This window comes from Euprymna scolopes, chromosome 26 (genome assembly GCF_053919585.1).
Source record: "Euprymna scolopes isolate OS-2025 chromosome 26, ASM5391958v1, whole genome shotgun sequence".
Lineage (NCBI taxonomy): Eukaryota > Metazoa > Mollusca > Cephalopoda > Sepiida > Sepiolidae > Euprymna > Euprymna scolopes.
The window spans coordinates 7763278-7790145 of NC_136507.1; the positions used below are offsets into that span (position 1 = coordinate 7763278).

At 38.9% G+C, this 26868-nt stretch overlaps 1 long non-coding RNA gene across 1 annotated transcript in view; it reads right to left on the minus strand.

Moving 5' to 3' along the window:
* Window positions 1-26868, minus strand: part of LOC145247861 (uncharacterized) — a 313002-nt gene that overhangs the window by 64089 nt on the left and 222045 nt on the right. Inside the window, exon 2 of the long non-coding RNA XR_013863289.1 lies at window positions 19605-19663. This is a non-coding gene — a long non-coding RNA (uncharacterized LOC145247861). The remainder of the gene's footprint in view (window positions 1-19604; window positions 19664-26868) is intronic.

Consider the following 26868-nt stretch of genomic DNA (forward strand, 5'->3'; position numbering starts at 1 on the left):
GTAATTTGAGGCGACGATCACAAGTCAACTAAATGACAGATCAGAAACATACATATATATGATTTAAGAATCACCTTGCACTATAAACTGGAATGAAATAGCGAAGTACTCACCAGCTTCTAAATAATTCTATATGTGCAACGGGAAACAATCTTTAAAAAAGACCATAGACGATCCTAGTAAATTGTGTAAACAAAAGGAGCGAACTGATTAACGGATGTATCCACAGCAGACCGAATTCATTTAATATATTGGGAAACCAGTTGATAGATTACAGAGATTATTAATACAGTTTAAAGTAAAATCAAGATGCAGTTCTAATCATGCAAGAAGAAATAATGGATGTGACAACAGACATATTGATAAGGCAGAATAAACGAGAATAGTGTGTAAATTTATTAACTTTGGGATGAAAGTCATCATGTTTCGAATTTACTTCTGTTGGTATATATTTTAGGTCAGTTTAGTTTATATTTGAGGTAAATGATAAATGATTAATATGTTTTTAAGTAAAATTAAAAAAAAATATTTTTAAACTAAAATAAAATTAGAATTCATATTTTATAGTGCATTTTTAAAATAAAATTAAAATTAAAAATAATATTTTGGAAGTAAAATTTATGTGTTGAAAGCAAAATAAAACTTATATTCTAATAATATAAAAATATTTAATAGTAAAATTTTGATTTTTCATCGGAAATTTAGATTTTTAAAATAAAAGTAATATTTGAAACGTCAAAGTATTATTTTAAAAGTAAAATATTTATTTTTAAAGTCAGCGAAATATTTTGACATAAATTATATTTTAAAGTAAAATTAGTAATTTCGAAGTGAATTGTATTTTTTATTTCATTATATTAATTAAATGTTTCTCCACAACTAACATTATAAACTTTATAATGCAACCTATATCCATGACTATACAATGCATTCCTTTTAATATAGTGAATTGCGTATTTTGTTGACTAATTGTTTCCTTTAAATATCCATTTTCTTAAGCCTCCTGTTTTTACAATACAACAATCGGGACCCAAGAACATATACAAAATACAACGATATCTTTCTTAGTATCCAGTTATATTTTAAATTAAATGTTCAAGTTTTTCATTTCGAAATAGCTTCCGAAAAAAATGTTGATTGTTAAAAACTGTCGGGGACTAAGCTAAATAAAAAGATAAAATATTCTATTTACTCACACATATGTCATCCAAATTTCTTAAAAAATAAAAATTAAAACAAAAATCAAATGGGGTTAAAGAGCTAAACAAAAATGTAAATAAAATAAAATAACATCAACGATTGTAAAGCATGAAAAATCCTACACGGTTTACAGGACATCATTTCCGGTAAGATATACATAAACAGAGGCAGAAAAAGTCCAATGTAAGTAACTAGAAGCAGGTCGCTTTTGTGTTTGTTCTGAAACCAACGGTACCGATATTTTTTTGATCTTCTGTAACACGTATATAGATAAATATATATTCATGGACACACATATACATATACATGTGTGTGTGTGTGTGCGTATGTGTGTGTGTGTAAAATTATGGAAATAATATATCAACATAATGGAGAAATGAAAAATAAATAAACCAAAATTATTTATATCTTGATCTAATTTCCTCTTTATTTTAATGTTGCATATGGAGCCGGAGCGACGCAAATGAAAGAAGGGGTGTAAGACACGCATATTTTAGATTGATTTTAGATCTACATGCTTGTATCTCATAAACTGACCGAAATTGTTATTATCACCGAAAACAAAGAAAGGTTACATTCTAGGTCGGGATGTTATGAATTGCGCAACGCAAAATAAGAATAGAAAAATGTAATATTTCAGGAATGTGGGGTGATATCTATATAATCCAGTTGATATAAACAACAGAAAAAGGAGATAGATAGAGATAGAGAGAAAGAGAGAGAGAGAGAGAGAGAGAAAGAGAACAGCAGACTGACAGTCTTTTAATGTAAGCGACATTGCTCAGCCATCACCGCCACACACAAATAAGCCTTACAACTAAACGTTTCTTTCTTTGTAATTGTAAATAAATTTCTATGTTTATATATTCGTCTTTGTGTTGATTCGGAGAATAACGACAAAGGAATTTACAGGTCTATATATGATTTTATTAAGCATTTGAAAATGTAAGCTAGAAAATTATATGTATTCTAAATTACGCAACATAATGACTTCCTTATGATTATCGATTTTAAGAAATAAAATACGAATACAATATTTAAAAATATACCGCTGTACATAATAAAAACGCCGAAGTATTCCCCCCTGGACGAAATGCCGAAGGTTTACAACAGATGCCACATAAAATTTATTATGTCTAGCCTATTAGCGACTATCATATGTAACTTTATAGACTATTCAAACACAGCCAGGTGTTAAAATAAAATAGCCGTTAGCATTCAAAGCATATATAGTGCTTATGCCATAGTATAAGATAGTTTTAAAACGATTTAGCCTGAAGCATTTAAAATAAATGATGCTATATCTGTTTTTTTTTATTTAAATAACTGTAGTGTTTAGAATTACAAAATAATGGATGTTTAAATGAAATAAAATGAGAGTTTCTATGTTTTTATCAGTTATAAATGGCTCTTGTTATTGATATTGATTTCTCTGATGAAAATTAATTAACGTGTATCAAATTCGAGATCGATTCTTTTAATAAAAGATTAACGATTAAAGGAAGTAATTTGTAGAAACAATTACGTTGTTTAATAGGGTTAGAAATTGTAATGATTGCTTATTCCAAAAGTATTGGCTGAGATGTATTTTCAATGAATTTAATAAGTTTAGCTGGGTTAAACATAAAAAGAAGATGATGTTATAATAAATGAAGGACTAATGCATACGGGGAGATTGCTATTTATTTCTATCTCTTTCATGTTAACTTCTTTAGTCCACGTTAGGTTTCACTACCGTATATCTGATTACAATATATATATATATATATATATATATATATATATATATATATATATATATATATATATATATGTATATATCAGTTTATCTATATTTATATATAAATATATATATATATATATATATATATATATATATATACTTATGTGTACATATATACTTATGTATATACAGGATGATCCCAAAAAACGGGCCCGACTCTAATTAGGCCCCGTTTCTTAGTGTTTTGTCCGAATGAAATAAAACTTTGGTCATAACTAGTTTATTATATTCAAAACATCACATCAAAACACTAGGGGCTTTGGCCTCTTTCTCCGTTCTACAGCATATGTTCTAGATGGCCTCCATTTAGCTCCGTGCAATTCTTGAGGCGCAGCACAAAGTTGTCCATGACGTTCTTACAGACCGAATTGTAATGGCTCTCATCTCCTCCCTGATGGCTTGCTTGAGTTGCGTAATGGTTCTGGGTTTCCCTTAATAGACTCTGTCCTTAAGATAGCCCCAAAGAAAAAAGTCTGGGGGGCTTAAGTCCGGGCTATGGGATGCCCACTCAAAATCAGTCTTGAGACTGATCACTCGGCCTCTGAACTTCTCTTTCAGCTAATCTTACAACAGGTTTGAGGTGTGAGAACTTGCTCCGTCCTGCCGAAACCAGAACTTGCTCATAAGCGACGGATAGATGGTCTGGAGCGCACTCTTGAAGGTTTTGAGGGCCTCCACATACCATTCCTTGGTGACTGTCACTGCTGCGCCATATTCGTCGATGAAGATTGGTCCGATGATGCCTCTGTCCGAGATTGCAACCCACACCGTGCACTTAGGAAAGTGCAGGGACTTGGTGGCTACTTCATTGGGTTTGGCGGATCCCCAAAAGATATTTGTGTTTGAGTTCGCCTTTCCATCAAGATGGAAGTGAGCTTCATCTGAGGTCCAAAGAGGTTAAGGAAACTTGGTGTTCCCTCGATCTTCTCAAGCATCTTGACTGCCATAGCCCTCCTCTGCTTCTTGTCTGAGGCTGTAAGGTCTGCAGCGTCTATATTCTGTATGAGTAAGCCCTGATATCGTTCACCAGCACTCTCCTGCAAGTCTCACGGGACATACCGAGGGACTGACGTCGCTTACGCACAGAGCGTTTCAGACTCTGCTGGAGAGAATCTCTCACTCTTTCGACCAGCTCGGCTGTTCGGTTCTTGGGACTTCCCGAGTGGCTTGGACGGTTCTTTCTGGCAGAGTCGAGGTTCTCCACGGTCGCATACTTCTCAAAGTCGTCCATCCAGTTCTTTATTCTGCTTTTCACATTCGAACTGACGCATGAAACTGTCCTGGGTTTTCTTAAACGAGCCTGTCTTGTAGTAAAATTTAACACAATGTATTTTTTGTCCCAGCTCCCACTGGGATCTTGGTGTACTCACGGTCGTTGATTCTGTCATGTCCTATACAATAAGGGCAATCGGTGGATAAATAATGGAGATATCACATAAAGTGTACACAGGGGCCGTTTTTGGGGTCACCGTGTATATACTTATCTATATACCTATATACATCTGTAGATATATAATTATCTCTCTCTTTCTCTCTCTCTATATATATATACACAAATCCATATATATATATACATATATATACATATCATTATATATATCTTATATGTATGCATCTCTATATCTATCTATCTATCTATATATCTATCTAGCTCATACAGTCTTTTTTCTGTCTTTCTCTATATATCTATATATATACATATATCTATATATATACATATATATACATATATACATATATATATATGTATATTGTGTGTGTGTGTTTGTGTGTATGTGTGTGTGTGTCTATACATCTCTCAGTTATTTTGGCTTATAACATTTTCTCTTCCTTGAATTGTCTTATTTCTATTTTGCACTGTTTTTGGCGTCATATTTTGCTCAAAAGAAGGGAGCAAAGAGATACATTAAGAGATACACACTCGTTCACTACAAACTAAGGCTTGTAGGAATTTTTTTTTTTTTTTTCCAAATGAGTGTATCGTCACTTTGTTACTTTATTGTATTAATTATTTATTAGCTTATTAATCTGGATATATAATAATTAAAAAAACTTGTGTATCAAAAGCTATTTAACGTTTCTTATCGAAAGTATAATTGTCAAATTATAAATTATTTAATCATGATAATTTGATTTATCCTTTACTACAAACTTTGCTAGCTCGTTAACAATTTACAAAGTTATCAGCGTAAAATGTTTATTAAAATCATTTAAATAATAAATATTTCATTTATCGCGTTGTAGAAAACGTGAAAGAGAAAGTGCCGTGTTTAGTCACATATTTAACCATAGTTAAATCGATTTTGATAATTTCGATACAAATTTATTTATGTTAAAAAGAATAACTATGAATAAATGAATAAAGACAACAAAAATCAATTTACTTTGCGATAATGTACGGATGATATGTTTTTTTAACTTGGAAATAAACTTGGTAGACATTACGTTAATTCATTTAAAAATATAAAGGTAATAGAGACTGAATGAAAAGTGGAACACGACTACTAACATTTAGTCCACGAAATAAATAAATTTTATAAAATAGAACTATTTGTTTTATTACAATCGCTGAAGCCATTGATAAAGGAATCAAAATTAGTCAAATCAATTTTTGAAAAACTAATATGCAACATTACGATGAGTCGTTTGTGTTGTGATAAGTTGAATTAATTTTAGATATGTCGTCTGTGTGGAAAATGTGTTGAACTTTAATTTTTTGTTCATTTAAATTTAATCTTTTTTACGCTTCTCTATAACTCTTTCACACTATTTGAAAATACGCGATTTGTTAGCTTCTTAATGTTCTACCCGGTATAGTTTTAATCAAATATTGATTATTTATCATTTATTACCTAAAAATTTATACAGCTTCATCATTTTGTCAGGTCTTGATATTTAGAGGAAGAAGCCAAATGAGTATAAAAAGGAAACGAAAAACGAGTGGAAAGGGTAAGAGACACTGCATAACGCAATAATTAATAATTTACGAACAAAAATAGTTTCCTCCGTTTATTTTTATATGTAAAATAGCGTATAATTTAAACAAATCCAAACTCGGTAATAAACCAGTATTCATTTATGCATCATATGCTAATGAAGAAGTAATGAAACGTACAAAATGTATTTGTATAATAATAACAAGTAGAATGATAGAAACCACTTAGTGAAAAATCAGCCACGAATATTATATTTTTGGTCATTATGTATGCTTATATATTACCTAGTATCCATATTACTCCACCAATCATAACAGCGCCAGTTAAATTTTAAATTGATTTAGTTATCTAGCTCAAATCTCAGAGTCTAGGCCACGGAGAATTAGATTCGCGGTAGTGTAGTCAAGGAAACTGACGCTTTATATGATTTTTTTAATCTTGAAAAGTGCAATTAAGATTGTAATGTTGACGGAATACTTTTGACAGTTGTAATCAACATTTACAATTTTAATCTTCTTCAGATTTATAGATTTTCGATTATTAAAGGTTTCGTTGCATTACGTTGCGATTATTTCATATTGTATGCAGAAATAAGACACGTATAAGACTTTAAAATGTAAAGTTTTAAATGTGCTAAACATGTGTCAAAAGTTTAGGTAATTCTTACGTTATCAGAGAGATATATATAATCAAACAGCTACATTGTCTTGTAATTTTGTTATAATTATTTTTCCCATTAATAGGAAATGCGAGATAAACAATGAAAGAGCTCATATTGTGATCACATGTTTTTTTATCAATGATAAACGCAACGGCACATGGCAAAGTGTGAATGTTATCTTTGTTTAATCCTGTACAAAATACACAATTTTATTTTCTCAAAAGGCCTGAACAATCTTACGCCGTTCAGTACATCATTCGATTATAGATTTCCGCACAATACCGGAGTTCAACACAGGAAAAAGCAGACGAGAAAATTTAATTACAAGTGAAGTATGTTAATCCAAAACATGGGAATAAGACATACAATTCCTAATCTCCCAGAATACACTGTTCACTCAGTATAATGAAGCAGAATATTTATAATTTTAAAAATATTGAAATAAAAGTAATTCATTTTATAAACCAATGTTCAATTATCTTTCATTTCCTATCGGACAAATGACACAGTATTTAATTCCAGTTAAATAATAATAATAATAATAATAATAATAATAATAATAATAATAATAATAATAATGATGATGATGGTGATGATTTCACGTAAATCGACATGTTATTGGAATTCTTTATGAATATGTCACATGCGTCTTATTTTCAGGTTTTGAAACATTTCCAAACTTTTTCAATTTTGCATAGGACCATTGTCTTGTTTATATCCAAGGACACGTTTACATCCTTTGGCGTACACACACACACACAACTACATGAGGGTTTACCATTTCTCAAAGGCGGAAGCTCAATCTAAGACAGAGTTTAAATTTGAGATTATTAGACAACGTGATCAGTAATGGTGGAAGTTGTGTTGAGCTAGATTACTTAGGAAAACGGCTCAACAAGAATTATTCACTAATGTGAATAATTCTTGTTGAGCCGTTCTCCTTATAATGACCGTGATATAGTAAGCAGGGTAGCAGCCAGATGGTATTGTGTTCTACAAACAGACAGTTAGCAAGATATTTAAAAAAAAATTATTTTGCGAGACATAAACTCAGACGAAAATACCCAGCTTTTTAATTTAGGAACAAGAAATCATAGGAAACCTACTATATATATAGCGGTAATCGCGACACCCTGAACTGATGAGTCCTGCAAGGATGAAACACTAGTGTTTGCAGATATTAAAAGTATGCACGCTCACGCACACACACACACACACACGCACACACACACATATATATACACACACACATATATACACACACATATATATACGTATATACATACATATATATGTATATATATATAAATACACATATATATATATGTCAAAACATTGTTGATTCATTACTCACAGAGCAGCAGTCGTATAGCGTAATGATGAGAAGCCTTGACTGTCATTTGGGCGGTCGGGTTTCGATCCTGGCTTGAGGCAGTTGTCTATCTAGCCGCACTGATGAGCTGTGAAATAGCGAAACAGTACTATGTGTGCATGACTATATATATATATATATATATATATATATATATATATATATATATACGGAGGAACAAAGAAGAATTCTTTAATTAGAAACTTTTCGAGATAATGAAAAAGCTCAACAAGAAAGGTAGGGCACAGATACGAAAGAAAAAAAAATGAAAATCAACGAAAAAATATATACTAATGTAGATAAATTGAATGAGGACAATATATCATTAGGGATAACGGATATAGATGCACTTTATACCTAGTTATTGCGAAGGCTAATGCTCCTCATCATATGCATTAGTATTAGGTAGGTGCAAAAGTAATGTCGTTTATATATATATATTGTTGAAGGTAAAAAAGCGACACTATTTTTGCATACACCGAATCTATGTTTTATTTTCGATTCTCCCTATTGTTTCTCTCTCTCTCTCTCTCTCTCTCTCTCTCTATTTCTCTCTCTCTCTGTATATATATATATATATATATATATATATATATATATATATATATGCATATACAAATAAATAACAATAGTTTGTTTACTTGCCTCCCCACGACACAAGATCGATTTTTAATGTGGGGAGAAACCCTCTCCTCAAAAAGGGGCACTGGTTAATAACAAAAATAAAAAAATATATCAGTTATGAAGCCGAGATCAAAACGTCAAGTGACAAAAGTGAAGTGCAGCATCAGAACAGATACTACACTTTGATCCGAACGCCAATAGCTGCATTCCATATTAAAATGCTTCACATATTTAACTAATTTACTTCTTTCAATTTATCAAAACTTCAATAAATTTTACAGACCTGTTTCCTAACGAAGAAACAACTGGTAATTTTTATGTTAATATTTAATTCTTTTTCATTACGTATATTTCTCAGCAAATAAAGATATTTTACGAAGTAGTCATGACTATTTCATATCAGAACAAATTCTATAGGGAAATTAAGATCCCATATATATTTAAACAGCAATTTTGTTAAAGGTAAAGCTATCGAAAATTTAGTTTTCGTATGTGTTAAATAGTGTTTGGTGTCAGCTGATTCTTAGACTTCCACTGGTACCATGTAACCCAGTGCTAGCTTCCTCATGGTCGGATCGTCGGCGAATAAACTGGCTCCCCCACCCTTGGTAACCTGAGTGAGGAGGGTGTGGGGACACCAAAAACAAGACCTATCAAAGGTCGGAGTAGCTTCTTATGAGCCAACGGCCACCTCCTGCAGCCAGAGTCGGTACCAACGTATCGACCTTGTCCTTCCTTGGGTTCTACCGGCTCTGGTCAAGTTCAACCCGTGCCGCTTGGGCAACGCCCGAGTTTCTTCGCCCAGGCTCTCGCAACGGTAGAAGATAGTTACGAGTTAAAAGTCTGGTCACGTTGACGTCGCGACCAGGCGCTTCGGATCCTCCGCAACGGTGGGAGGGACTATTTAGCTCCAGTGGGTGGCTACTTCCCGCCTCAAACCAGGCCAGTAAGGTGCTACTCCGTCACGTTCGCCGCTTGGGTGGGATGGTCAGGCAATAACGGACGTTAATCATTCACCTGTTACAAATCACAATTCAAAGACTACTCTCCGACTTGGAAGTTGGAGCATTCGTACACTGTGCCCGGGTCTAACGCATGACCAGAACCTCAACCTTTGCGCACAATGTATGCCTCGTAAGACCGCATTACTTGACTGTGAACTTGCCAAGCTGTCTGTCGACATTGTCATTCTTCAGGATACCAGATTGGCTGGAACTGGCTCCATCTCGGTACAAAACTACACTTTATTCTGGACTGGCAAAGCAGAAGAGGAACATCGCATCCATGGAGTAGGTTTTGCAGTGACAAACAAATTACTCAGAGAACATGTAGTCGACACTCCGGTCAACATTTCAGAGAGAATTATGACACTGAAGATCAACTGAACCGATACACCAGTACACCTCATCAGCGTCTATGCGCCAACACTGCCTCGCGAAGATCATGTGAAGGATGAATTCTACGACTGTCCCAACGAAATACTGAGCAGGATCACAACCAGCCATCACCTCCTAGTACTGGAAGACTTCAACGCCAGAGTCGGTGCAAACCATACTGCCTGGCCTGACATTATTGGTCACTTCGGTACTGGTAAAATAAATGAAAATGGTCCAAGAACTCTGGAGCTCTGTAGTCAACAGGGACTCTGTATTGCAAACACCTGGTTCGAACAGAAAATGTGTCATCGTGTCTCTTGGAGACATCCTCGGTCCAAATATTGGCACCAATTGGATCTTGCATTGTGTAGAAAAAAAGACACCGGTTCTGTACAAACGATCAAGAACCTGCCACTCCGCCGATGGTGATACCGACCACTCACTCGTGCTGACACAACTCGATCTCCCGAACAAGAAACCTGCACCACGTAAGCCAAAACCACGTGGTAGTCTCAACACGGCTGCAATGAAGAACAATGACAGCATCAGTGCATTTCGCACTTCACTCGAAAATAAACTGAGAGATTCTGCACCAGCGGAAGCAGTGAAAGTGGATAAATCCTAAGAAATCCTGCAAACTGCGATGCATGACGCTGCAGTCACATCTTTTGGAATCAAGCGGCCGCCTTGCGAAGACTGGATGGCTGAGAATGCAGAAATCTTAGAACCTTTACTACTGTCTAAAAACGATGCTCACAAGAACTATGGGAGCAGATCGACACGCAGCACCCTGTCTAAGCTGAAAGAGGCTCGCAGTCAATTCCAGAAAGCTGCTCCGCACTGTGCAAACAACTACTGGAACAACCTGTTCGACGAAATCCAGACTGCTGCTGACTGCGGTAAACTACGTGTGATGTACCGTGGACTACGAAAGGCAACTGGACCGAGCGCAAAGAAAGTTTGGCCTTTAAAATCTACTACAGGGGAGCTCATCAATGATCCTACGAAGCAACTTGAACGCTGGATGGAGCACTACCCTCTACTATATGTTGAATCGCGCAACATCACAATCACAGCTTTAAATTCCACTCCGAACTTCGACACCCTAGTCGAACTGGACAACATTCCAACTATGTCAGAACTCGAAGTAGCTCTCCAACACACAAATGTAAGGAAGGCCCCAGGTACCGACGAAATTCCAGCAGACCTGCTCAAGTGCGATAAGTTCCTGTTCCCCTACTTGTAAGACCTCGTCTGCACCAGTTGGCGCAACGGAAAACTTCCAACAGCTATGAAAGATGCTAAAATTGTCATTTTATTCAAGAATGGAGACAAAGGAGATTGCAATAACTACCGTGGTATATCTTTACTCATTATCTTTACTCATTGTCACCGGCAAAGTTTTTGCCAGAATGCGCCTTCCAACGCTCCAACAGATTGCAAACCGCGTTTATCCATAATCGCAATGCGGCTTCAACCACGGACATGATATTTTCAGTTCCTCAAATCCAGGAAAAATACAGAGAACAACGTAGACCTATCTATATGGCATTTGTGGACTTCTCGAAAGCTTTTGACATAGTCAGTAGAGATGGTCTGTTTGCAATCCTACAAAAGTTGGGCTGTCCACCAACTCTTCTTAGTTTGATAAGATCGCTCCATGACAACATGACATCCTCATTCTTCTTCGAAGGTGACATGTCTAACAACTTCCACGAGTTCAGTGGAGTCAAGCAAGGTTGTGTGTTGGCTCCCACACTGTTTGGCATCTTCTTATTAGTTCTTCTTCACCACGCTTTTGGAAATCACGAGGACGAAGACAGTGTTTTCCTTCATACTCGCTCTGATGGAGAACTTTTTAACTTGGCTCGCTTACGGGCCAAAATCAAGATTCGAAAAGTCTTAATACTTGAGCTGCTGTTTGCAGACGATGCTGCATTGGTCTCGCAATCCGCAAGTGGACGCCAGCGGCTGCTTGACAAATTGAGCGCTGCTTGTGCGGAGTTCGCACTGGTAATCAGTGTGAAGAAGACAGTTGTGATGCACCAGGGTGATGCACCAATCACAATCAATGGCCACGAACTAGAGACTGTCGTGAACTGTGCGTATCTTGGATCCAACATCCACAAGGGAGTATCCATGAACAAGAGCTACAAACCCGCATAGGTAGAGCAGCGTCTACTTTCAACCGACTACGTGAAAGAGCATGGTTCAATAAATACTTCACTTCTCGCACAAAATGCCGCATCTACGAATGCTGTGTTCTGAATACCCTACTGTATGGAGCAGAGATTTGAACCACGTATGTTCGTCACGAGAAAAGAATGAACGTTAACGATCTCCGATGCTTGTGACATGTCATGGGCATCAATTGATGGGATAGAATCACCAACGAAAAGGTGCTAAGACGTGCCGGCAGCCGCTCCTTGTTACAGATACTCAAGATACGACGATCGCGTTGGCTTAGACACCTGCGCAGAATGCTTGATGACCGTCTCCCTAAGGATATCCTCTACCGCGAACTAGCAAATGGAACAAGAAGCCGTGGTCGCCCGGAGCTGCGCTTTAAAGACGTGGCCAAACGGGATCTGATCGCTCTTGGCATCGATGTGAATGTGTGGGAGGAGCTAGCCGAAGATAAACCAGCATGGACGCGTGGCTTGAGTAAGGGTGGTGAAGGACTTGAGAACACTTGGTTCAAGAGGCTGACGCAGAGAAGAGAAAACTAGTGACTACGTTTACTGTTGCTTGCATTAATTTTTTGTAGATTGCTTGCCATTATTATAAATAGTGTTTCTAAATTGTTATTCATATATAAATGCATTCAATATATACAGAAGCGTCCAAAACTAAGGGACAACATTTTAAAACCTCATATTTGTTAGAAATAACAACCGTAAAAAGCCGACATTTTGACAACTGGTAATCGTTATTGTAGAGGAGAGGAACGACGACTACGACGATAGTCGACTCGGAAACCTTACATAGCGCTACGAACAGGATTTATTTTTCAACATAATTTCTTTTGCACGATTTTTGGAGTATAATGGCGTCAGGACAACACGAGGACGGCCAATACATGCAGTTGATTCAACAAATAATAAATCTGCAAAGAGAAAACAATGAGCTTCGCGGAGGGAGTGCCTCGAGTCGGTCTAACACCAAGAAACCAGACGGGCCACGTATCGAACATGGATTCACCGACGCGAACTGGGCGCTTTTCATCGACTCGTAGGCCCGATACAAACAAATGTGCGGCCTTACCGACCCCGTGGAAATCCGCAATGAACTAAGGACAGCCTGCTCAAATGAGGTAAATAAACTTTTATTTGACTTAGTTGGGCCTGAAACCCTCAATTCTGTCACAGAGGAACAACTCTTAAGGCATATACAGTTCATTGCGGTGAAAGGTCTACACCCGGAGGTGCATAGACATAAATTTCATAACATCAGACAACAGACAGGGGAGGGACCCGCACAGTTCTTTGCAAAGCTTCGGTCCCAGGCACGGTTTTGCAATTTCACGGTTCTGTGCCCCAACGAGAACTGCCGGCAAGCCGTTAACTATTCGGAGGACATGATAGCTGGCCAACTCGTAGCCGGTCTGGCAAATGCGAAGTACCAGTGTAAATTGCTGGCCGAAGCAAATATTCTAACCACTGTGGAGCAGAAGCTTCACAGGATGGTTAGTTTAGAAACTACAGAGACGTCTGCTCCTCAGTTGCAACGAGGTTCAGACGGACACTCGACTTTTGGCCTACTAACAACCGAGAAAAAAACAATCTCGGAAGGAGCAGCCGCTCAAAACCCCTCAGAATAGTTCTTGTGAAGGGTGTGGGAGGACCTCACACCCCAGTGGGTTAAAAGGGCGGAAGAACTGCCCGGCGAGGGGGCTAAAATGTTTTAATTGTGGCGTCACAGGCCACTTACAAAGAGTGTGCCGGAAACAGGAGAGGTCGACGGCGGAGTCAACAAACGATGCCACACGTCAATCGAATATTTTCGGCAGCAGAATGGAGGGAGCACCGGCATGTTACAATCAAAAAGGTAGAATAGCAACAGTGCCACACCTTGCATGGAGCAGTGGTGGGTTCAGGAGAAGTCCCCCTGAGCCACCACCCTCATTAATGGTCGATGTGTCCCTGATACCAGAGTCCCAGGCTAAATTCGGGTGCGCTTTGGATAAGGGAGTAAGCCGTCGAAAACACCGCATCCAGGCCATTGCAGATACCGGTGCCCAGACGTGTTCGAGTGGCCCAGAAATATTGAAAATATAAGGGTGCACCAGCAGGATCCTGATACCTACCACCCACAGGATACGGGGAATCACAGATGAACCCCTAGATATCAAGGGGGTGGTCCTGACTCAGATTAAGCTCGGTCAGAAGGAAACGCGACAAGTGGTCTACGTTTCAGAAAACACGTCAAGATTCTACTAGTCAGAATCGGCCCTCAAAGACCTAGGAGTAATCAATCGCGACTTCCCGCATCGAGTATCAAAGGCCGATTTATCGGCTTCAGAAAGTGGGACAGCACCGTGTGGATGTCCGAAAAGAGAATCCGTCCCGGACAAGCCAGCGAGGATCCCGTTTACCCCCACTGGAGATAATAGGGAACGGTTAGAGAAGTGGTTACGTGAACACGTTAAGTCCAGCGCATTCAACACCTGCCCCCATCAACTGTTACAAGTCATGTTAGGGAGGCCGCTGGATATAACTTTTATCCCGGGGGCGAAACCATCGGCCATACACACACCCATTCCAGTCCCTCATCACTGGAAGAAAAGGGTAAAGGATGATTTGGATCGAGATGTTGCGTTGGGTATTATCGAACCGGTACCAGCAGGCACACCTACGATCTGGTGTTCGAGGATGGTAGTCGCTCCAAAGAAAGACGGGTCACCAAGAAGGACGGTAGACCTACAAAAATTGAATGCAGCAACGATGAGAGAGACTCATCACACACCGTCCCCTTTTAATCAGGTGTCCGTGGTGCCTGCCCAAACCAAAAAGACTGTCTTGGACGCATGGAATGGGTACCATAGTCTGCCACTCTCCCCAAAAGCCCGGGACGCGACCACGTTCATAACGGAATGGGGTCGTTATCAGTATCTCAAGGCTCCCCAGGGTTTTCACGCATCCGGGGACGGGTACACGCGCCGGTTCGATGACATCACAGTTGACATGCCTCGAAAGACCCGGTGTATAGACGACACACTCCTATGGGACAGGTCCTTAGAATTGGCTTTCTGGCATACTGTGGACTATATTACCCATTGTGGTAAAAGTGGGATAGTCTTTAACCCTGACAAATTTCAATTTGCTGACGATGAATTTGAATTTGCCGGCTTTGTGATAACCTCGGACGGCGTGAAGCCAACTAAAAAAATGACGGAGGCTATTCTCAATTTCCCGACCCCAACGAGCATTACTGGTATCAGGTCCTGGTTTGGTTTAGTTAACCAGGTGTCGTATACATTTGCACAGGCCGATATAGTGGCCCCTTTTCGAGAGTTGCTGCGGACAAAGAACCGTAAATTTTACTGGGATGACACATTGAATAGACTTTTCGAAGAGTCGAAGAGGAATATCGTTCAGAAAATCGAAGAAGGGGTGAAAACCTTCGATATGAACAGAGCGACCTGCCTTTCAACCGACTTCAGTAAGGTTGGCATTGGGTATTTTCTGTTCCAGAAGCATTGCCAATGCCCAACGGAATTAGGTCCCAACTGTGGTAAGGACCACTGTAAGATGATTTTGGCCGGGTCTCGCTTCACGAAAGATGCAGAATCTCGTTATTCCCCTATAGAGGGGGAGGCTCTAGCGCTGATTTAAGGCTTGGAGTCTTGTAGGATGTTCATCCTGGGATCCCCAGACCTATTGGTCACCGTGGACCACCAGCCCCTAGTGAAAATTTTCTCGGATCAGATCCTGGAGAATATAAAATATCCCCGCCTGTTCTCATTCAAGGAGCGGTCGTTGATGTACAGGTTCCAGATTGGGTATGCTCCTGGGAAACTCAACGCAGCACCGGACTACACATCTCGATACCCGGCGTCGTCAAGACACAGTAGACTAAAGGGCACTGACACTTCCCAGCAAATCGAGGGGAGTATACAAGCATCCATCATAGCTGCATACGCATATGACCCCAAGTTCCGAGCGATCACCTGGGATAGGATAGTCGCAGCTGCAGCCACCGATGAGGAGTGCCGAACGTTGGCGTCATACATTCAAGACGGGTTCCCAAGGTCACGCCACGAACTACCACCAGAAATCCGGCAATTCTGGCCGATGGCAGACCAACTATATTGTCTGGAAGGGGTACCCATAAAAGGGGACAAAATTTTGATACCAAAACGGCTTAGAGCCGAGGTGTTAGAGGCATTACACTCCGCCCATCAAGGGGCGAATGGTATGTTGGCTAACGCCAGACAACGGTTATTTTGGCCTGGTTTAGACGCCAGCATCCGACAAACAAGGGCGCAATGTCGGAGTTGCAATTCAATCGCCCCATCCCAGCCTAGGGAACCACTAATGCCACCCATAAACCCGGAATTCCCATTTCAAAAGACAGTCACTGACTTGCTAGATATGCACGGGAAAAGTTACATGGTATACGCGGACCGATATACCGGTTGGATTGAGGTCGCACCACAACCATCAGGAAGGGCTGCAGCGGTGTGTAACGCCCTGAGGGTTTGGTTTTGCACGTATGGTGCGCCGGAGGAAATATCATCCGATGGAGGGCCACCATTCGATTCACTAGAATACAAATCGTTCCTAGAAGACTGGGGCGTAAAAAGGCGCATATCATCTGCACATTACCCCCAGAGTAATGGCCGAGCTGAACTGGCCGTAAAAACGGCCAAAAGAATGCTGATGGACTGCGTTGATGGCTACGGACACCTACATCATGATCGGGCAGCACGGGCGATGATGACTCATAGGAATACGCCCAGTCAGGACCTTGGATTGTCGCCGGCGGAAATACTATATGGTCGAACAGTAAGGGGCCATCTCCCCGCACTTCGCAAAAAATACGACATCCACAAGCGTTGGACGGAGACCAGAGATTTGAGAGAGAGGGCGATGGCGAAAAGGCACGTACTTAACAAAGAACAGTACGACATACACAGCCGCCCCTTCCAACAGCTCCGAGTCGGTGAGTCTGTGCAGGTGCAGAATCAGGAGGGACCAAATCCACGACGATGGGCGAAAACTGGGAGAGTCGTCGAGACAATGGGTAACAGGCAGTACAGGATACGGTTGGATGGTAGCGGCAGGATCACATTACGCAATCGCCGTTTCCTCAGGAAAATCAAACCGGTCATGGATACGCCGGAGTATCCACCCACCCAACAACCCCATCAACCACCTCCCCAAACACCAAGAAGGGAGGACAGCAAACCACCGTGAAACATGCATGAGATGATGGAGGTGGAAGAAGCTGATTGTGACACATCAGAAACAGATATGGAGGTGGACCAAGATCCGATCAACAACAAGCCAATGCAGACGAGTCCGGTACAACGACGCAGCATGAGGGTAACACGAGCACCAAGGCCACTTTCCCCTCAAATGCAAGGACCAACTCACTACTACACGGAATTCTCCAGTCACATGACCACAAAACGACGGTAGTGTGGTCACATGGTGGGGGGAGGGCATGTAGAGGAGAGGAACGACGACTACGACGATAGTCGACTCGGAAACCTTACAGTTATCATCCATAATAACATACTAAAACTTAGTTTTGGACGCTACTGTACATATTTTTGTTAATTTAAGTGGACACTTATATCTGTATTATATAAACTTTAGTTTATCTCCAACCTATGTATACTTCAGGTTGTTGATACGAAACTGACTCATAAGTTTTTAAACCATTTATCACTCTTTATGATAGTCATATTGTTTATATAAACGAAAACAACGCACTCAGACTTTTTTTCGTAAAAAGTTAGACTGGTATTTTTCTGGTGTAAGGCAATGTGGGACACTTATACATTTGTAATTTATATTAAAAATCTACTATTTAATACTTGTTTGCTTTCAGAAGATCCCATGGCAGAGAATACTCTAACTAATGAAATGGATAGAAACACTGTAATATTATCTAAAAAAAACGAAACAGCAATTCAGAAATCGCAAAATATCTTAAATCGCCAGATCTTTTGTTTGCAAAGTTTTAAAGGACCCAAATAGAATCAGTAGTGATAAATTGGCAAGAAGACAACATTGCCGACGTTTTAACTCACTCAGAATACCTGAGTTTTTCAGAAGGGTGCATAGAATTATCGACAAAAATCCCGGGACGTCAATACAACATCATGTCAAAGATCTGCAAGTGTCTGAAAAACAATAAGGAATGCTGTGTATCAAGATCTTGGATATACGTTCTGAGGTGAGATAAGTTCCTGTCAACAAAAACTCTAGAGAATCATTTAATGCGTGAAAAACGACTCTTAAACAAATTGAATCATACAGAAAAACCGGAGTTTATTTTGTTTCCCACCGATGATGATGTCACACAAATGACTCCCTTACTCATCGGCCATTAATCCTCTGCATAATTACACGTGGGTGTTGTTGAGAGGATGTTAATAAGTCTCCTTATAACAAGAATTCCTCTCTGATAGAAGCAATAGGCTGAGACATGGAAGAAATAAAGGCCACCTGATCAAAACTTGCAATCGAACTTGAATTGAGTTGGTGATAAATCGCAAAGGAAGATATATACATAATAACATGGAAATTAATATTAATTTTATTTGTCTTGTTATAAAAAAATCCTACATTTTCACAAATTAACAGTTTCATTTTCTGTTTTTCTAAATGTGTTTAAGGTGTCCTCAAATATCTTACGCACCATATATATCAATAAAAATAATTCTATTTCAATAATACAATGTTCTTTAATGTGAACTATCTACGACTACTTACGATTTTATTCGTACTGTATGATATAAATGTTTATAAATGTCTACGGTTTTCTCAATACTATCTTAGTAAATTACTCAATAATGTCCCATGTTATTTTTGAAAGATATCTATGCACACTAAGCTTTTTGTTCCTTATATATATATATATATATATATATATATATATATATATATATATATATGTGTGTGTGTGTGTGTGTGTGTGTGTGTATGTATTAAACAAAGGTAATGAGATATAAACAAAGGCATCTATAATACATAAAGAAAAATCAGTTGGGGAATATGTGTAGAGAAAATGGATATTTCTTCGCATATTTATTGAAGCTTCCTGATGATTAAATATCAGGTCCCAACGTAAAAGAGAATGCATATATATATATATATATATATATATATATATATATATATATATGTGTGTGTGTGTGTGTGTGTGTGTGTGTGTGTGTGTGTGTGTGTGTGTGTGTGTATGTAAAAGTATAAGACATCCATATTAATATATGGAGTAGTTTGTTCAAATGATGCGGTGTATAAACGAAAATATACAAAAGAACGAAGTTTTTGTAGGTTTTTTCTTCGTATATATATATATATATTTGTTTTTTCTTCGTATATATATTTGTTTTTTCTTCGTATATATATTTGTTTTTTCTTCGTATATATATTTATTTAAAAAATTAAAAATAAAAAAGTAGTAAATATGGACTTACTTTTTGACAAAACAGGGTTGGTGAAAATATTAATTATTTCAAGAATATCATCTCTTTTTCTGGAATAAAGAAAAATGTAGAAAAACAAGTAAAATATCGGCAACCAAATTATCGGCTAAAGCAATAAAAATGCTTGTCTGTAAAATATCAAATGTTTAGACCAAAAAGGTTTGATCCATGTTTAAGTTACCTACACTAAAATTTCAAGTGTTTAGACCCAAAATTGGCGGAGGAGTTTGTTAGAGTTTTCATAGGGAAAATCGTTGACTTTTGACTCTTGGCAACCAAATTTATGGCCGAAAACCGATTAAAAAATTTTCCCAAATTAAAATACCCCTTATATAAAATCTCGAGTTTGTAGACTGAAAATTGAATTGTTTTTTAGGTAGGCAAATGTACAAACACATACATACAGACAATTTCACTTTTTTTTTTAGATATATCGATTATAATTCTTGTAAACACTTTTAAATGTTCTATTCTAACTGCTTTGTATTAATTTGAACTTGTGTTTGATTAGATTTAAAGTACAAAATACATAGGGGGTAATGAATTTTGGAAAATGACAGATGCAGCTATATCAAAAAGGGTGTATTGAGAGGTAGAGTCAATACTGTTGTAGCCATAGTATAGTCTAAAGGGTGGTCAATGGCATGTATATATATATATATATATATATATATATATATAACAATAGTAATAATTTAGAAAGGTTATGAAGAAGAAGTTATATAATGAAAAAAGAAATTAAGTTCAATCCTGCTGTTGATGTATATCTTGCGTTTTAGATGAGAGTGCTTCCGAAATCCTTAGGTTACCAACATTTCCAACTGAAGAAAGACTGCTGATGTGAATGTTCTTATGAAATAGGCTCTGTCTATCTTTCATACTCCTTCTTTGCCTATTAGTCAGGCGCAGAGACACTATCACAAGTGAATCGACAAAACACTAAGTGGTAGATCTATTTTCTTGTCTAGGGCATTGAATGCGGTTCCCCCACTCCCGACACATCCCACCCCTCATAATTGGGCACTTGAGAGTGCTTGAGTACTACGCATGCCTGTGCAATTAGATTGGGTGATCTTCTTCTGATGGGCTGAGGGTACCGGATTGACAGTTCCTGGCTGCTGTTTCCGACTGGTAGTACAGGAGCCCTAACTCTTTGGTAGCGCTTAGAACGGCTGCTCCATCAACAGTTGTATAATATCGGGATTTTTGTAGTGCCATGTCGCGCATGGAAAGGGACCCTGCACTCATCCCCGATGGGCTTTCCCGAGGCCACAGTCCTAGTTGAAGAAAGGTCAGCTAATGGTGTACTTGTGTTGCATGTCTGATATCCTGCATAACCTCTTGTTCAGCTCCCCCTCACCTAACTGAAACTCTTTAAAAACATGATGACACTACAATAAAAAAAATAAGCATAAACCAGGCCTAGGGACAAACGAATCCAACTTGCCTCCTCCCTTGAGGCTTGCATTCACTAACATCGGTGGGCTTGGAACTAATTTAGCTGATGTTGAAGCATTTCTCCTAACAAACGCTGACCATGCAGTGATAATGGTAGAAATCGCCCAAAATTCTAGACCAAAAACTGATGAGCCAGTGCTTAAAACAACGAGATATTATAAAAAGGCTGACTGGGAAGCCATCAGAGATCTTATCAGAGATGCCCCATGGGGAAATATTTTTCTCTTCCTGCTGAACAGTGCGCAAATGAGACCACTGAATGGTTCAAAACAGCAATGGAAGCACACGTTCTCATGCGGAAATTTTATAGCAAACCCAACTCTCCCCAATGGTTTACTTCGACTTGCGCAACTGCCATTTCTCAAAGGCAGCATGCATACCGCAGATTTAACCGGCATAAGTCCAATTCAAACAAACAGATATAGAAACTAGAAATAATGTTAAGAAAGAAATAGCGACTGCTAAGAGAGAATTTACTGAATCCACTAAAAACGCATCGAAGCACAAAAATTAGGAATTCGTGACTTCTGGAAAATCTACAACAGTGTAGTAATTAATGGGCAATCAACAATTCCCCCGCTAACCAGCAATCACGAGGTTATTTGCTAAGCAACCGACATGGTTAATATGCTTGCCAGCCGGTTTGCCTCGAACTCCACACTGGACCCTTCCAACCATCCCCTCCCTGACTTTCCTTTGCGGACAGACGCCACGCTAGACGATCTAAAAATCACCCCTGCTCAGGTACATGCTATCATAAAAAAACCTTGACACTTCAAAAGCATGTGGACCTGATCTCATTCCAGCTGTGCTATTAAAAATGTGCCCAGCCGAAGTAGCTCAAGTTCCCTCCAAACTCTACAACAAATGCCTTAATGATTCATGCTTTCCGGGCTGTTGGAAAACTGCTTCTGTGGTACCAATATTCAAGAATTCTGGCGAAAGAACTGCCCCATCAAATTATCGCCCCATAAGCCTCCTCCCACTTTTCGCCAAAATATTTGAGACCATAATTAACCTTGCTCTAGTCCGGCACCTTACAGATGCTAAACTTCTGAGTGACAAACAATATGGATTTAGACAAGCCCGTTCCACAGCTGGCATCCTAACTGTAATCTCTGAACGTATATACCATTCACTGGACAAAGCCGGGGAGGGCAGAGCGGTAGCTCTAGATATATCTAAGGCTTTTGACAGGGTATGGCACAAGGGCCTCCTCAGGAAAATTAAATCATACGGTATCACTGGTAGAATACTTAGCATAATCGAATCCTTTTTAGACAAGAGAAAATCCAAGTTGTCCTCGACGGTCGAACATCTAAACAGTGTGATATAAATGCGGGAGTGCCTCAGGGGTCTATTATTGGACCTCTGTTGTTCCTGATATTTATTAATGACCTCCCCGACAAAACTACCTCTGAGATGGGTATATATGCTGATGACACTACACTCTATAACAGGCATGACAGGAAAACAAATGAACACATATCTAAAGAAATGGCAAAAACACTAGAGGATGTCCTCCAATCTGTAGTGGAATGGGGACATAAATGCATGGTCACATTCAATGCTGCCAAGACTAAACTGGTTTCCTTCAATAACTACAAGAAACCTTCTCTGCCACCAATAGCAATGGCCAGTGACTCCCTGTCTGAGAGTACATCTTTCAAACTGCTTGGCCTAACGTTCACAGGAAACATGAGCTGGAACAATTATATTGAAAACATTGCCAGGGCCGCTGCGAAAAAGGTAGGCTCTCTCTACCCTGCTAGAAAACTACTGACACCTGAAAGTATCCTGTAACTCTATAAGGCCACCATTTGCCCATGTATGGGGTATTGTTGTCACATGTGGGCTGGTGCATCTGCTACTAGTCTCTCGCTCCTAGACAAGGTTAAAAAGAGAGTCGCCAATCTGATAGGCCCTGAACTGGCATCTAAGCTTCAGCCTCTGTCCCATCGACGAAACGTTGCAGCCCTTTGCATGTTGTTCAAGTATTTTTATGGTGAATGCTCTGACGAACTGCAGACCTTTGTGCCCCCACGACGTAGACACCGTCGACAAACCTGACAGGCAGCTAAATCCCACCCCCACACAGTAGAGATCCCTAGACGTAAAAGATCTTTCTACTCCAGTAGTTTCTTTCCCAGAACCGCTAGACTCTGGAATTCCATTCCAGGTTCCTGCTTCCCTGCTTGAAGAATTTTTTTTTTAATAGAATATTTTTGTTGTTTTCAAGTCGGTTTCTATTTAGCCCATAGTTGGGACCCTAACAGGTATTACCACTCCGGGTCAGAGTGGACCTGGGAGCAATGGTAATTAAAGGGTGACACCACACTCCCCAAAGCTCGCAAGTTGGGGCCTCACCACTGGATATAGTTTAAGGGCATATCCAGGACCCCCATTGAGGGACTTTTACCCTCGGCAAGGGGGGGAGCAATCGGCGTATTCTAATGCCCCACCGACAGGGCCAAAAATGGCAAGGAAAAGCACGGGTTCATTATGCGAATAAAAGGTATACCTTTCAGCAGATAAGCTTCAAAAGGGGACTTAGACGACTCAAAGAAGACAAAGGTAAATAAAAGATTGGCAGATGAATGATCAGACTATATTCTATATGAAAGATAAAAAGTGTGCCAGAAAGCGATATAGGGAGCGCGTAATGTGTAGGTTACTAGTTGGGATTGACAGAAAAGACAAAAAAATGTGTGTTGAAAACCTAAATAAGTTTTAGAAGAACTAAATAAAAAGTTTTGATAAGGGTTCATGAGATATGAATACATTTTCTATTTTATTAATTTTTTCCTTATATTCTTACGTATTTTTATTCTAACATTTTATTTTATACAAAAACACAACCACTCCCCTCAAACACGCACACACACACACACACACACACACATATATATATATATATATATATATATACATAGAAATATAATATAATATCACATATATATATACACGCATATGTATATATCTATTCTGTAATTTTTTTTAAATATACATTAATATATAAAGGTTTCCGAGGTTTAGCCGATATATGTAGCTAATACGCTGTAAAAGTTCAAATTAACATTATACCTGATTGACATAAGTTTATTAAAACTGTTGGTTCTACGTATGTGCAAATAGAAATATGTTTGGCAACGTTTTTTAAATGTTGTTATGCATGTGGATTAACTCAGATAGTAACGAATAATCTCCTAGAGCTTTGATTGTTTTCTAGCTTATATATATATATATATATATATATATATATATATATATATATATATATATATATATATATATGTCAGGTAACGTAATGTGCTACTGGTACCATGTAACCCAGTACTACTAAACTGGTTCTCCCACTAGCTTGCTTGCTCAGGAGGGTGGCTAGTCTCCCAGAAGGATCAAAACAAGACCTTACAAAGGACGGATGAACCCTCCTAGGGTCAACGGCCAACTAGTTCCACATGCACTTATATGAATGTGTATATATGTGTATGTGTATATATATATATATATATATATATATATATATATATATATATAGCACGGAGTTTGCAATCCCAGGTTGGTGTCTGGCGCGCAATATCTCACTTCATGGGCAGATAGTGGTTCTTAAGTCTGGTTGACAGTCTACCTAAGTGACGGAAAACTCTATTACAAAGCCTGAGATGCAGCTATCTATTAGTTCTGTGGCATATTTTCCACCAGCTGATGTTATCGGCTGTTTCAAAAAGTGTGAAGGGTTCTACGCAAGCCATTACCACTTAAATGAAATCATTGTGTGGGTAACCATGAGTTTGCTCACTCTGCTTTCTTACAACATCCAAAAAGGTAAGCAAAAAGTTCGAACAGGTGAAGTCCACTGGCGATGGGTAGTGATGGTGGAGGCAGGTGAAGGATACCATTGGAGGCCTTTAGTCGGTACTCTGCACAGTTGGCGGCGTAGTAGGTGATGGCCGTTCTTGTGTAAATATTTGTGAACGATTGCAAAGTTCGTGTCCTCTAGTAAGTGGCAAAGCAGATCTTTTCTAGATGTAGCACTGCTTTCCATAGACACGGAGGGGGCGATAAAAGGATCCCTAAAAATGCTTGTTCACACAAAAGCTTGTTATCTTGCTGCCGTTGACTTGCTATCCAATTGTGCAGTCGAAACAAAAACTCAATTCGAAATACAAAGCATGCGTTCAATTTTGGAACGTGGAATGTAAGAACATTGCTTGATAATGATGATTCTTTCGAGAGGAAGACGGCGCTAGTTGCAAAAGTACTAAACAATACAACATTGACATTGCTGCCTTGTCTGAGACACATCATTTGGGATCAGGTGAATTGAAAGAAATTGGTGAAGGTTACACGTTCTTTTGGTCAGGTCGGAAAGAGGGTGAGAAGCATAGTTCCGGTGTTGGCTTTGCAATAAAATCAAATATTGCTGACTCTCTGGAAGCTCTTCCTCGGGACTAACAGCTGGAATGGGACTGACACTGGTAAGTTGCTATGCACTAACTCTAAATGCAGAAGAGGTAGAAGCCACAAACTTCTACGAAAAGTTTGGTGACATAGTAAGAAACGTAAGCTTTCATGACAATATCTTACTGATGGGAGATTTCAATGTCCAGCTAGGCTCAGACAGGGAGACAGGAAATGTGATTGGGGCTCATGGTATGGGGAAAATAAATGATAATGGAATTCGCTTGTTGTCATTTTGTAGTGAACATGGGCTCTTCATTACAAATACTATGTTTCAGCAGCCAAATCGCTGTAAAAGCACATGGACGTGCCCAAGATCCAAGCATTGGCAACTTATTGACTTTGTTATAACCCGGAAAAGAAACAGGAGAAATATTCTTTTAAGTCGTTCATTTCATGATTCATGTTGGCTGTCGGATCACGCCCTCATTCGATGGAAGACACCACTGAAACTACGACCTAAGGGCAGAAAGCATACAATTAAAATGCTAAAGCCATTGAATATGAAAGAACTGAACACTGAAATGAAAGAATAATTATCTTCTAAGCTAGATGCGAAGTTAAACGAAATTGTGATAAACAATGATATTGAAGAGTCCTGGAAGAAATTGCGGGATGCCATCTATGAATATTCAAACGAAGTACTAGAACTTTCTAAGAGGAAGCATCAGGATTGGTTCGACGAAAATGACATTGAAATTCAGGGTATTTTAGACCGGATGCACTTTTCGCACAGAGCCTTGATATCAGACAAGAATTCTGCAGCGAAGAGTTCGGCTTATCTCAGTGTCAGGAGGGATGTTCGGTGCCGATTAAGGAAAATTTAAGAAGATTGGTGGTCTGCAAAGCCTCTGAGCTCCAGGCTGCTTTTGATAGGAAAGATGCGAGGGTATTTTATGAGGGTCTAAAAGAAGTTTTTGGACCACAACAATGTGGTACTTCACCCGTTATGGGGGCAGATGGTACAACCTTGTTGACTGATAAGAATGACATCCTTAACCGCTGGAAGGACCATTTTGAAGGAGTGCTGAATTCCTCTTCATGATGATGTTTTGAGTTCTTTGCCTGCAAGAACCCAAATACCAGAACTAGGTGTGATTTCTAATTTTTCTGAAGTTCTCGAAGCTGTAAAACAAATGCTACTGAGAAAGTGTGCAGGCGATGATGGCATACCGGCTGAAATATTCAAGTTTGGGGGGAACGCACTTTTGAAAAAACTTTTGGAGTTATTTCTTAGGATCTGGGAAAGCGGTTCTGTACTTCAGGATTTCAGAAACTCGTCAATAATCGATCTCTTCAAGAATAACTACCGTGGAATATCACTGCTCTCTGT